At 44.2% G+C, this 13,448-nt stretch overlaps 1 protein-coding gene across 1 annotated transcript in view; it reads right to left on the reverse strand.

Moving 5' to 3' along the window:
• Positions 1 to 13,448, reverse strand: part of HOOK1 (hook microtubule tethering protein 1) — a 1,744,708-nt gene that overhangs the window by 1,293,513 nt on the left and 437,747 nt on the right. The window lies entirely within an intron of this gene.

Here is a 13,448-nt window from a genome sequence, read left to right on the forward strand (position 1 = left end):
CAGAACACTCGGGGGTCCACTGGGAAGAATGGGTTAAATCAGAAAAATGATGGGTTAATTCAAGACAGGAAAAGTCAAATGAGGAGGGACAAACATGTTTTAAGGCCAAGAATTAGTATTGAAGAATAACCTTTTGTGGCTAAACAATGGAGGCAGTACTATAAAAATTGGGTGATGGTTCAAAAGGCACGTTTGTATCAACAGGAGGGTGAAGTGGTTTTCAAATTTCTTAGGGAAAGGGATGCAAGAGACTTCGGGAGATTAATGAATGACAATATTCGGTTACAGGAAAGTGTTCAGTCAAATCCTATCTCAGAAGCAGAGTGGTTAAAACAGTTTTGTTCCACTTACACTTATGAAGATAATGTTATGAAGTGGGGGTGCTGTATGCACTCTAGGCAGAATTGGTCTCTATCCTTTTACAGAGAGCAAATTGTATCCTTGATTAAGGCCACTAAATCATCTTGAGCTATGGGCATTGATGATATATCTAATTTAGTCATGAAGGCAGATCCAGGTTTGTGGGCAGGTATTTTGTGTACTTTGTTTAATGACATCTTAGTCTCAAAAAAGACTCCAGATTTCTGTAAGACAGTGATCATTATTCTGAAGTTTAATAAGGTTGATAGGCTGTCCCCTAGTAATTGTCGGCTAATATCTCTTCTAGATATTAGTAGCACGATATTTACCTCCATAATTTAGGAAGCCTCACATGACTGGGCAAGGGATGCAGGAAGGCTAGATGTCAATAAATCAGGGTTCAGAAAAGGTATAGGGACACAGGTTAATAGTTTTATTCTGAAAATGTTGATTCATTTAAAAAAAGAAACCATGTATATGTTATTTGTAGACCTAAAATCTGCTTTTGACATGATGATTAGGGACACGTTGTGGAAGAAATTTAGAGACTGCGGTATCCCATCTTCGTTATTGGAGATAAAGATGGTGTAATAACAACAATCGTATCCTCCCAGAATTACAATGAACTCATACCTGAATAGCTGTCTTGGTCACTGATGCAGTTGGGGAGCCTACCACATCCCACACTGATCTCTGGTGATCAAAGAACACAGAGCTCGGCATGGAATCTGGGAAACCCTCCTGGGGGGAAAAACCCAATGGGGAACCAGGTTCTGAACTTGCAAGTTGTCACCCATGTTGTAGGTAGGAGGTTGACGACTCAGTTTGGGAATATGGGCGTTAAACACAAAGGTGTAAGATCTGTGGTGGGTAAATAATCCCAGAAGAGAAGGCACAGAGAACAGGAATAAGTCATCTCAAATAAGGTAGAATGCCGGTCAGATAGCACAGTGAGCTAAGTGCTCGCCCCTGATATCTGTGTGCGGCCTAGTGTGGCAGGTTTGAATCCCGGCAGTATCAACTCAGCCTTTCATCTTTCCGAGGTCAATAAAATGAGTACCACTTTGTGAGATAATAATGTCTTCTGTTATTTGAGTGCTCTGAGACCTGTGGGTGTGTAGCGCTATATAAGACATACATTATTATTATTGTCAACATGGGCTGTAATGGACTCTGGAGTAGAGTAGCAGTGCAACCAATTCCAAGTTCTGTGCCTAAAAATACTTTAAGGGAGCCAACAACGACCGGGGGGCATTGAGATCCACAACTGCTAAACACGAGAGAGAGAGGCTGAAATAAGCTCTCCGCGCTAAAGGCAGGAATCCCGGGTACACGGAGGGCGTAATAGCAAGGGAAGCAAAAGCCTTGAGTGCGCTGAATATGCAACGCAAGTCCTGGGAGGAAAAGGATTAGCACAGAAGAGCTGGGGCAAAACGAACACGGCACAAGCGTTTATAAATGAAAACAAACGTTGCATGCGTGTGAAATTAAATGAAACACTGTGTGAGGCAAAGAATACCGAGTGCTAGTGTAAAAGACAAACAAACGCTATGGAAGCGATCTTTATTTGGAGACGGAGCGAACAACAGGTTTAAGTAGCATGCAAGTCCAGGAAATATAAAGGCAGTAACTATAGGTCTGGGGAACGTGTTGCGCAAGGAGTAGAAATGCAGGCAATTGGAGTCCAGAATTCCCACAAGAGTCTCAAGAAGTAGGAAAGAGAGAGGCAAGGAATGAACGTCAAGAATAGTGAATAGTACATGGAAAACTCACAAAGGCAAGGATTATCCAGAAGCTAATGGTACCATGCAGATGGCTGGCGGCCATCTTGGAAACAACTATACAGTTGCACCTATTTGAAAACATAGGAGCAATTCAGCGCTATCTTTGAGTGGAGATATCTAACTCCCAAGCTTCCCCACTTGCGCTAAAGTGACCAGGTGGGGTAGTGGCTCATGACAGATGGCCCTCCACGAGGACACAAGCATACAAGTCCATTTTGATGCTGAGGGTAGATTGTCCGACCCGGTATCTACAGAGTGTGGCATTCACCAGGGCTGCAGGTTGGCACCGGCTCTGTTTGATCTCTACCTCTCAGACCTTGGCTGCTGGTTGAACAACGCTTTCCCCCCGAAATTAGGGTCCTGTAAGTTCCACTATCTGTTATATGCAGATGATATGGTCATCCTTGATCAGACAAAGATTGGGCTACAATGTTCTTTGGACAGGTTGGTGCAGTATATGGGTGACCATGGTTTAGAAATCAACATAAAAAACGCAAGTGTTGATTAGTGGCCAGAAACTGCGAAATTGCCAGTTGAGGTGGAAAGTTAAAGGAGAAATTCTACAACGAGTTGATAAATATGTGTACCTGGGATTTACTATTTACAGCTTCCAGAAAAAGAAAGAACAATTCCACACGTTTCACCAACGTGCACAACATTTTGCATAGTTACCTATTAGGACACTCCAGACATTAGTGGTTACATGACATTTGGGCACTCCACCCTGTTCTGTGGATTTCAGCAAAAGTCAAAATTTGTTTGTGGGTTTGTGGCTTGGCAAAGCATTGTTCCATATACAATTCTATACTGTTTCACCAATCTGCACCAAATTTTACATAGTTACCTGTTAGGACGCTTCGGACATTACTAGGTACATGGTATTTGGACACCCCACCCTTTTCTCTCGATATCATCACCTTCACACATGAGACGGTTCCCTAAAATCGCTGAAACATCAATGTGGTTGCAGGTCCCGACATAAAGAACACAACTAGAGGTCCAGGCCCTACAATGCACGGTTTCCAAGATATTTGCACTGCAAGGAACTGCACCACACCAGGGTGAGGCGACATGTGAGGAGGGAGCACAGAAGGTCTCAGTATGCAGCAGCACACCAACTCTCGCCTCCCCCCAACGTCTTCTCCGGGGTATGTCAGCCAGCCACATGTGCCCATTCTCAGTGCAGTTTATTTCAGGATCCAAAGCACATCAAGCGATAAGTGAATCGGAACAGCAACTTGCAGGATCAGTGTTAGGTTTATAGTTAATATTTAAAATTCAATAATGTCGAAAACATGAAGGCGACATTTTTATTCCAAATGTTTCATTTTTTAATTTTTTATGGGGGGTTCCCCCCCAAACCTCTGGGTTTTTTTTACACTTTATTTTACTTACCAAACCCCCCAAAAAATGTATTAAATAAAAAAATCATACATTCGAATTTTTTTTTCCGACTTAATGTTTTCGACATTTTTGCATTCGAAAAAATGCGTTTGACATACTGACTGGACACCTCAGTATTATCATGTCTGTCTACAGAATCAGTTCATAGAACGGGTATTTCTTCTAGTTGAAAATAATTGTATTTCTCATTACTCTTGGTGCTTACATAGTACAAAGCCAAGGTCATGCCTGTGTTATTGTATGATACGAATCTGAATTGACAATCTCATCAGAAGGAATGGAACTCTTTAGAGGGAATGATTTGTAGAAAAGTTTTAGGTTTACCAGGATGTATTGCGGCTCCAGTCATTCGATATGAACTGGGACTTCCATCTATTCGTGTATGGTTGGACTGGAAATCAATTTCATTCTATAGAAAGATAAGATAAAATCCCCTCCAACTCATTCTCTTTTAGGAATTCTGCAGTCATTGATGGAGAATAACTCATGTCCCTATTTTAATGGATGGGTCCCAAAGTTTCGGATGATGTTGGGAACCTTAGCTCGGTCAGAGGACAACCTCGATTTAGAACCTACAAGAATGGCAGTAGTAGAAAAAATTGGATTCATACAGAGGAAATCAAGTCCTATTAATTATATAAAATATGTTCTTGGAAGTATAAAACCTTTATCAGACCCCAGTTTTATATTGTAAAATTCCCATGCCCGGTGTGGAGATCGAGCTTCCTTAGATTTAGAATTAATTTACTTCCAGTATGTAGATATTGTAGGAAGGATGGTGAGATTGAAACCCTGGAATATATGCTGCTAGTTTTTCCACACACTATACAATTAAGATGTACATATTTGTATTAATCATTAGGGATTTTAGATGATATGATCCCGTTTACTTCTGGTCTCAAATTCTAAATGAGAAACACGTATCTTTAACTTTAGCTGTCTTGAGAAACTTAGATGAATTGATTGGTTTTTAACAAAAGTGAACAAACTGTCAAACTATGACGTTATATTGGATTATTCTTGTTAGCGTATATAATTCTATTACTTTGGTTTGTTTTCTTATAAGTGATGAATTTGGAGTTTTTGACATGTTCGATTGAGGTAAATTTAGTGAATTTGGATTGTGTAAGGTTTAATTATGAAACTAGAACTCTCTAAGACTTGGCTCTAGATTCCTGCCAGTTCTTACCACACTGAATCCTAAACAAAATACTAGTGCCAAAGGCTTTACCAGCACCAATAGCTTAACCGTAAGAACCAAAGCAAACAGTCAATACTAACAGTAGTACAGCAAACAATGCACCTACCTCTAGAGAAATTGCAACCAACATGAAAACTAAGTTGCACAACCCTACCACTCTGATTAAGGGTGCTCTGATAAACGCCAGATACTTACCAGCTCACGCACTCGACATTGAGGATGTCATAACCTCTAATGACAGACTTTTTAGCCATAACGGAGACCTGGCTCCATGCTGCGGCAGGGCCCGCCCTCTCCCTTGCCATTCCAGATGGGTACTCCATCACACAACTAGACAGAGAGTCTTCAAAAGGCGGCAGCGTCACATTTATTGCCAAAACAACAATAGGCTTCAGGCCCATACTTAACATTCCCCTCAGGTGAATTATTACCTATTAAATTACCCTTTACAGCCTCCCGAATGCTCACCATCCACCTCTTATATAGAACTCCTGGCCCACTTTCCAACTTTGAAGAAGACATTACATTATCCACACCAATAAGACTAAACCTCGTTCGCAGACCATATTACTAGGTGACCTCAACCTAGGTTTTTAGGACCCTAAAGAAGATACAGCACTAGCCCTCGCTAACACCATCTCAGAATTAGGTTTTATACATTGCATCACCAAACCCACACACAACAAATGAAGGACACTAGACTGGCTTGCCGACTTCAAATGCGATATCAATATTCTCTCTAACACACCATGCGTCTGCTCACACCACCACCTTATCTCATTCACTATAAAGGAAGATAATCATATGAACCACCTTACGCCTCTTGCTCCACCTACTTGCACGAGGAATAACCGCAATATAACAGCAGAGAAATTACTTCTCTTCTTTTAGCCGATCATTGACTTTTCACCTACTACCTCTGACCCTATTGTTCCTCGATGCCATTAATGCCATTGCACCACTAAAAATGTGCAAAGCTAAACCCTGGGTGCATCTAAACTCCTGGTTTACCACTCACCTCAGAACCTTTCGCAAAATGTAGAATCTGTATGGAAGAACCTCCCTTCAGCCCCTAACAAAAATAAATTCCTAAAAGCATCTACTAATTACAAAGAAGCTATTCTCCAGACCAAAAAAGACACCTACAACGAACGAATGTGTAAAGCAAAATCTAGTACGAAAGAATTATTCAACATATTGAGAGAGTTGGAATCTCCCTCCTCCTCACCAGACACCTGTAGTAAAGATACTACATAATGTGCCAACATCCAGAAAGCCTTATTCGACGAAATAACGATGCTACAAGCTCAAAGAGAGTCCTAAAAACTCAGCCTCTTCCAGGACATAGACCAACCCCTACCCTTTACACCACAGCCTAACACAAATGAGCTATTAAACTTCTTGCCTGTCTCCATCAAAGAGGTTTAGGACATAATCTCACATTTCAAACCTTCAAGAAGCCAGGGAGACATTTGCCCTGCTCTTATCATCAAAGAGGTAGTAAAGGAACTGGCTCCCTTCATCACCACCCTAATTAACGCCTCTTTTGAAATAAGCATAGTCTTGACTAACTTCCAAGACGCTTGGGTCCTTCCCTTACTAAGAAAACCCACCTTAGACCCTAACATCCCAACACATTTTAGACCAATTACAACAGTACCATTTCTCCAGAAAAAAAAGACAACGGGAAACTAGCCCTCCTACTACTACTAGACCTTTCGGCTGCCTTTGATTTAGTAAATCACAAAGTCTTATACAACCACCTCTCAACAGCAGCACACTACTCTGACACAGGTAACTCTTGGATACAGTAATTCCTAGATAACAGATCCATGAGGGTATTTGCACCCTCAGCTTCTGCCGAGCCATCACCAGTCACATGTGGAGTCCCACAAGGTTCCTTTGTGTCACCAACGCTCTACAATGGGTTCACCAAGCATCTTTGCGGCGATCTTGACTATTTGTGTGTCACCTACATGAACTATGAAGATGACACCCAAATACTCATCCCTATTACCAGTGACTATAACACGGACACCAAAGTGCTAAATAACATTTACCTCATTATACAAGCATGGATGGCAAAGCATGGTCTCTGCCTCAACGACGACAAGACCGAGTTACTCCTCTTAGGATCCCAAACAAGACTTAACAGACTAGACAAACAGTTCACATTCTTCGACATCGACAGCAATAAAATGAAGGTATCAAAGGCCGTGAGAACGCCAGGGTACTACCTGGACTCCTCACTCACCTTGACAAGACAAATCAAGGCGACAGCTTCCTCCACTGCCTACACCTGCAAGTTAATTAATGCCTGTAGACCATTTTTATCGACAACTGTATATCTATTGCTAGACCATTAGTTCTTTCAAGGGCTCACCATATCTCAGAAATAAGACGTAATACGCACTGGCTCTCTGTTAACCAGAGGATTGCATTCAAAACCCTATCACTTACACATATGTACCTTGCCAACCTTGCACTTAGTTACTTGACTGACACATTTTCCCGAAACACCTCTGACAGTCCAACAAGATCCTCACAAGCACACTGCCTAAAGATCCCCAGGTTTAAGCTCCAGAAGGTAGAGGTAGCAGTTTCTCTGTGCTAGCAGATACATTGTACCTTTAACCTTAAGATCAGAACCGTCCTTCCATCTATTCAGAAATAATGTTAAATACTGGCTCCTCTCGCAAGAGACTTAAGAATGTTTTCCATTATCCTGTCTGCCTGTACTCCTTTCTGCGCTTCGATGATTCTATTCTGCTTCACTATTGTGTTTGTATTTGCGTAGCATATGTACTGTAAGTAATGTGCCAAGATGCCTCAGGGCTTGGTGCGCTATCTAAATAATTCATAAATAAATGAAATAAAAAATACATTTCAACTAGTACGGCAGCAACATATGGGCATAACTCCTTATGGTATTCTACAGAGATGCCATCAGGGCTCAGGGCCTTACCACTGGGGTGGTCTGGATCGCTCTGACAACCTCTTCCACTGTAATGGTGTGTTCAATAGGCTGCCATGTTCTTTAACTATCCATGCCAGCTTGATTTTGTCGAGGTGGTGTATTAGTCCATCATTCGGCATTACCTCTGGCTCAACGTAGAGAGTAGAATAATAATATATAATATAAATGCACTCATAATTGCCTCCTGATCCCTGTGCACCACCCCATTCTGAATGATTTCAGTTATCATCTCCAGGGCACGTTCTGAGCCCAGGGCCCAGCGAAGTATTCCACCAGGCCTATCGCTCCACTGCATCTCCTACCCGAGACCCTTTGTCCCAGAAACCTAATCACCCTATTGGCTGCCTCATGGTATTCGTCCAACTTATTGTTAATCTTGGACAGTGTATTTTTGGCACGATCATTGGTGTATGCGACCTCCAGCTCCTTACGCTCGCTCTGTGTTCTATTGAGACTGTCCCTCCACGATTTAAGTCCCCTGTTCTCTTTAGATATTTACTCCCCTCAAGTATGCTTTGTACGATTCACACAACATTGCAACCTCTTACAGCGAGCCCCTGTTTATATCTAGGAAATGTGACATATCTAACCAAATATCTGCCTTGAATGCTATATCACATAGGGAGTCCGGATTTTGGTTTAATAGTTAGACGTTGGGGGGAAGTAGTCCCAGAGTGACATAAGAATGATCAGATAGTGTATGAGGGAGGATATTGGATTGTTTCAGCCAGATCGCTAGTTGTTTGGAAAGCAGCCATTTATCTACGCGAGAATATGAGTCAGGCTACTGCAGCCTCTTCCTCTACTGCACCCACGCAGGCCCTTTGCTCAGCCCTGGCGGCACATTTCGCTGCCAAAACACAAGACATCCTGTTCTCTCTTTCTCCTGCACCTTCGCCTGCACCAACACCAATTAGGCCCCCCTCGGCCATCCCCCCTCTCCTCTCCTGCCTCTCCCCTGTCACACCTGAGGGGGTCTCTAGAGAGGTCTGGACCATGAAAGCCTCCTCCAAACAGGTTGGCCCTTGCCCTCCTAAAACCATCAAACACAACATTGATTCTCTTGCTCCAGCCTTTGCCGACCTCTGCAACCTCTCCTTCGCCACTGGAGTTTACCCCATTTCTCTGAAGCACTCTCTTGTGCACCCTCAGATCAAAAAACCCTCTATCCCAGAAACCTATCGCCCAAAGTCTATCACTCCTTTCATAGGCAAACTGCTGGAGAAATTAGCTATCTCACAGCTCACCCTCCACACTGAATCTGTTTGTTGTCTCCGTGACCATCAGTCTGGCTTTAGAGCATCCAGAGGCAAGGACACTGTGAAGACCTGCTCTCAATTCTTGACTCTAACTCTCCTTCTGTCCTCATTCTTCTCAATCTCTCTTCTACCTTTGACACCGTAAACCACAACATCCTGATCTCCCGTCTCTATGATACCCTGGGCATCACAGATCGGGCCCTTGTGTGGCTTGCCTCCTTTCTCTTGGACCGTCCTTCCCAGGTGGAACTTGGGCCCTTTCTCTCCTCTATCACTCTCTCAACTTGTGGTGTCCCCCCAGGGATCTAACCTATCCCCATGGTTATTCAGTGTCTACATGGCCCCGCTGGCCCACAGGATCTCTACCTTCACCTCTAACCTTCAGTGTTATGCGGATGACACACAGCTCTCTTTCAGGCTACCCTCAGCCTCTTCTTCCTCCTCGTTCATCCCTGAATGTCTTTCTGAAATTCAGTCTTGGTGTGCTGCTAATGATCTCTGCCTCAATGCCAGTAAGACAGAGATCGTCCTAATTGGGTCCCCTGCTTCCGCTTTCCCAACTTCTCACTGGCCGGCCTCCCTTGGCCCTGCACCTCTACCTACCAATGAGGCAAACAATATGGGGGTCATCTTCGACTCCACTCTTCCCTTCTCTTCTCACATCTCCAGAATGTCCCACTACCAGCTGCACCTCCTCAGAGGTATTCTACCTTTTCTCACTTTCCTACAAAGGCTCACCGTCTCCAGAGCACTAGTCCTCTCTAGGCTAGACTACTTCAACGGCCTATTTTTCCATTTCCTACTACTGCTCTCCGTCTGCTACAACTCATCCAGAACAGAACCACAAGACTTATCCTTGGCCTCAAGCCCAGGGACGCATCTCTCCGGCACTGAAATCCCTTCACTGGCTCGCCATGGCTGCAGGATCAAGTTCAAGACCATCGGCATAGTCTACAAGGCTTTCTGGGGCCAAGGCCTGCACTATATACAACGCTCTTTTCCTAAATACTTTCCTTCTAGAGCCCTATGCTTCTCCTCCTCCAACTCTTTTCAGGTGAGCCATTTTTCCAAGCAGAGATTTGGGGGTAGATCTTTATCCTATGAGGGTGCCTCCCTCTGGAACAGCCTCCCTGCCTCTCGCCGCCGTAAGCTGGAGCTCCTTAAGTTCTGGAAACTCCTCAAGGCCTTCCTCTTGGCTTCCTCCTTCTCTCTCCCTCTCGCCTGCTAACCTCCTCTCTTTTTCTCTACTGCCTCACTACTCCTTCCCTTTCCTAGCTCTGTTCAGTTTTTACTGACTGGTTGCCTGGTTCACCTTCAGAGCCTCACAGGTCCCAGGCTCCCCCGCCAGTCTTGCACTTGCATCTGGGCCTCTGCGCTATTTTTAGACTACTGCACTTTCAGCATACACCCCATGAGAGGGCCCTGCTGGACTGGGCGCACTTACCCCTCCCTCCACCGCACGTCAATCTGTACACTGCATGACCTGAATTTACTGGGACTAGTACATTTTGTCTTGCCCCCCCGCCCCTTTGTTGCCTCTACCTAGTCTGGCTGCACCTGAAACACTTCATGCACTTTCATTAGGAAAAATGCCGTCAGGCCTAGTACGCTAGTTACTTTTTTGTTAGATCATTCGGAAACTTCAAGGACTAAGAATGACTACTGTATTCCTAGCTCCCTTCCCACCTTGAAGCGCTTTGAAGCACTTCACTTGTGTATAAGCGTTGTACAAACAATAAATAAATAAATGGGCAGTGGAATAGAAGAATACGTTACTGAGCTGTGGTAACGTTCTTTTGATTTTCATCCCACGTATTCCTCATCTCTGATATACTCCAAGTCTGCTTGCAGCTTGCTTTGGATTATTTTTTCTCATAGAGTCGAGCCTCGTCGAGTCATGGCCCTTGACGGCCTCCGTACTGTCCTCGCCGGTGACGTTGACTCTGGTACAAGACGCACACGTGGTGACCGTTGCCTCAGTTCTAGTTTTTTCCTATATTTTGCATGCTTCGCCATAGATGGAGAAGAACTTGAAAATGCGAGAAAGGAAGGTTTAACAGCACGGAAATTCTTGTCAAGCCAGAGGGGAAGGATGGGAGGGGGATGAGGTATACGTAGCAGGAACATCCAGAACGGGTAAGTAACTTGTACATCAAATGGATTGTATCCAACCACATATCTTTGATACACTCCCATAGCAGTTTGTCTTAGGAGATGGGTGCTAAGAATTTCTATTTGTTGATGCTGTGGAGAACAGCCTTGCCAAATGTAGCCTCCTTTCCGGACACACAGTCTAGGCAGTAAAATCTACTGAAAGTATAAAGGGACAACCAAGTTGGCGCTCTGCATATGTTATGCACTGGCACTCCTCTTTCTAGAGCCAAAGAAGCCGCCACTCCTCTAGTGGGGTGCGCTCTCAAGCTATCAGCTGAGTCTTTCCCTGCTAGCGACTAACGTTCTGTAATGCACAGAACTATCCATTGCAAAATGGTTTGCTTTGTTACAGCTAAACCCAACCTTTGCCCTGCGTAGCCTACAAAAAGCTGCTCATCTTGCCGGCGTTCGCAATCCGTGAAATATAACAACTTAATGCCCTTCTAGGATCCAGTTGATTAAGATGCTCCTCTTCGTTTGACGGATGAGGCGGCGGGTTCTGACTATCCATTGTGTTAGGTGGGACTCCGAAACCACTGTTGGAAGAAAAGATGAACGGACGCTCAACACTACCTTGTCCTTAAAGAAGGATGTAAAAGGTGGTTTTGAAGACAGGGCCTGCAATTCACTCACCCTGCGGGGAGACGTGATAGCTAACAAGAAGGCAGTTTTAAGTGTTAGCATCCTTAAAGGGTACAGGTATAATGGCTCCAAGTGCTTTAACACCAGGTTCAAGTCCCATGTTGGCACGAATGGAAGGAATTGGAGGAAACAGATTTGTTAGACCCTTTACAATCTGTATCACAATCAGCACTTTAAAGTAAGACCCCTCATCAGGAAATCTCTTAATGATGGAACGTGCCGCGAAGTAGCCTTTGACTGCAGTCACTTGTAACCCTGAATGGGTTAGAGTAAGAAAGAAAGAACAGTAGGAACTTTGCATGTGAAAGGATTACACTTTTTTTCCCTGCACCAGCTGCAAATCGTGTTTTAGTTGCTGGTCTTCTAGCCGAAAGCAACACATCCATCACGTCTTCCGGATGGTCATAATCTTTGTATCTCACCCTCTCAGAAACCAGGCGTGAAGGTTCAGAGTACTGATTTCTGGATGAAGAAGGAGACCCTCCTTTTGGCAAGAGCGAATCCTCTCTTAGGGGAAGACGAATTCTAGGTCAGATGGCCATTTCTAGAAGGTCAAGGTACCACATTCTCCTGGTCCAATCCGGATGAGTATCAAGGTTTTCCTGAACTTCCTCAACCTTCTGATGACATGAGGAATGACAGGGACTGGTGGGAATGTGTACAGAAGTGGAAACTCCCAGTCCACCACGAACATGTCCCCTAGAGCACCTCTTTGAGGATATTCCCTGGAGCAGACCTGTTTGCACTTCCGATTGACATTGGTCGCAAAAAGATCCACTTGAGTGGTTCCCCAAAGGGCAACACTCTCCAGAAGGACTTCCTGAGCTAACTCCCACTCATGGGAGATCGTACTCTGCCTGCTCAGAGCATCCGCTGCCGTATTTTCTTCTCCAGCAGTGACCCCACACACCCTCTCTTGTTGAGGTAGTCCATGGCCACTGTGTTTTCAGCCATTGTCAGGACATTTCTCCCCCATATCAAGGGTAGGAAGGCCATTCGTGCTAGTCTAACTGCCCTCACCTCTAAAATGTTGATCTGAAGTTTGAAAGTTGAAAGTAGCAGGTATTAAAAATTTCACTGAGGCAATGTCGACCGAAGCATGCTAGCATTTTAAAAAAACGGAACTGAGGCAACGGTCACCACGCATGCTTCTTGTACCGGTGACAAAGTCATGGCTGAGGACAATACGGAGGCCAGTGAGGGCCATGACTCACCGCTGTACGACACTCGAATATGAAAATAAATTTCTGAAGCAAGCTGCTAGCAGACTTGTAGTATATCAAAGATGAGGAATACATGGGAGGACACAATCCATTCAAATGTATATTCCCGTTGCTTTTTTGTGAGCCTCTACGCATATCTAGAGGGCGTACTTGTCATTTAGGTCCAAGAGTGTCTTGGCTGCGCTGCCCGGGGACCTTACCATTTACGAGGATCTATCTAACTGGAGGTCCATTACAATGTTCAGGTCTCCTCCTTATATAACAGCATAGTCTAGAAATCCCTGCAGCTCAATAAAAATGGTGTTAAAAAAGGCGGGGGTATCTACATTTGGAGCATACAAGTTGACTAGTACAACGCAGTGACCAGCGATCCATCCTGACAGAATGACATACCTCCCATTGCTGTCTAGCAATATCGTTTGTGGCTGAAAACCCGTGTATTTT

This window comes from Ambystoma mexicanum, chromosome 1q (genome assembly GCF_040938575.1).
Source record: "Ambystoma mexicanum isolate Mex_15411 chromosome 1q, UKY_AmexF1_1, whole genome shotgun sequence".
Taxonomy (NCBI): domain Eukaryota; kingdom Metazoa; phylum Chordata; class Amphibia; order Caudata; family Ambystomatidae; genus Ambystoma; species Ambystoma mexicanum.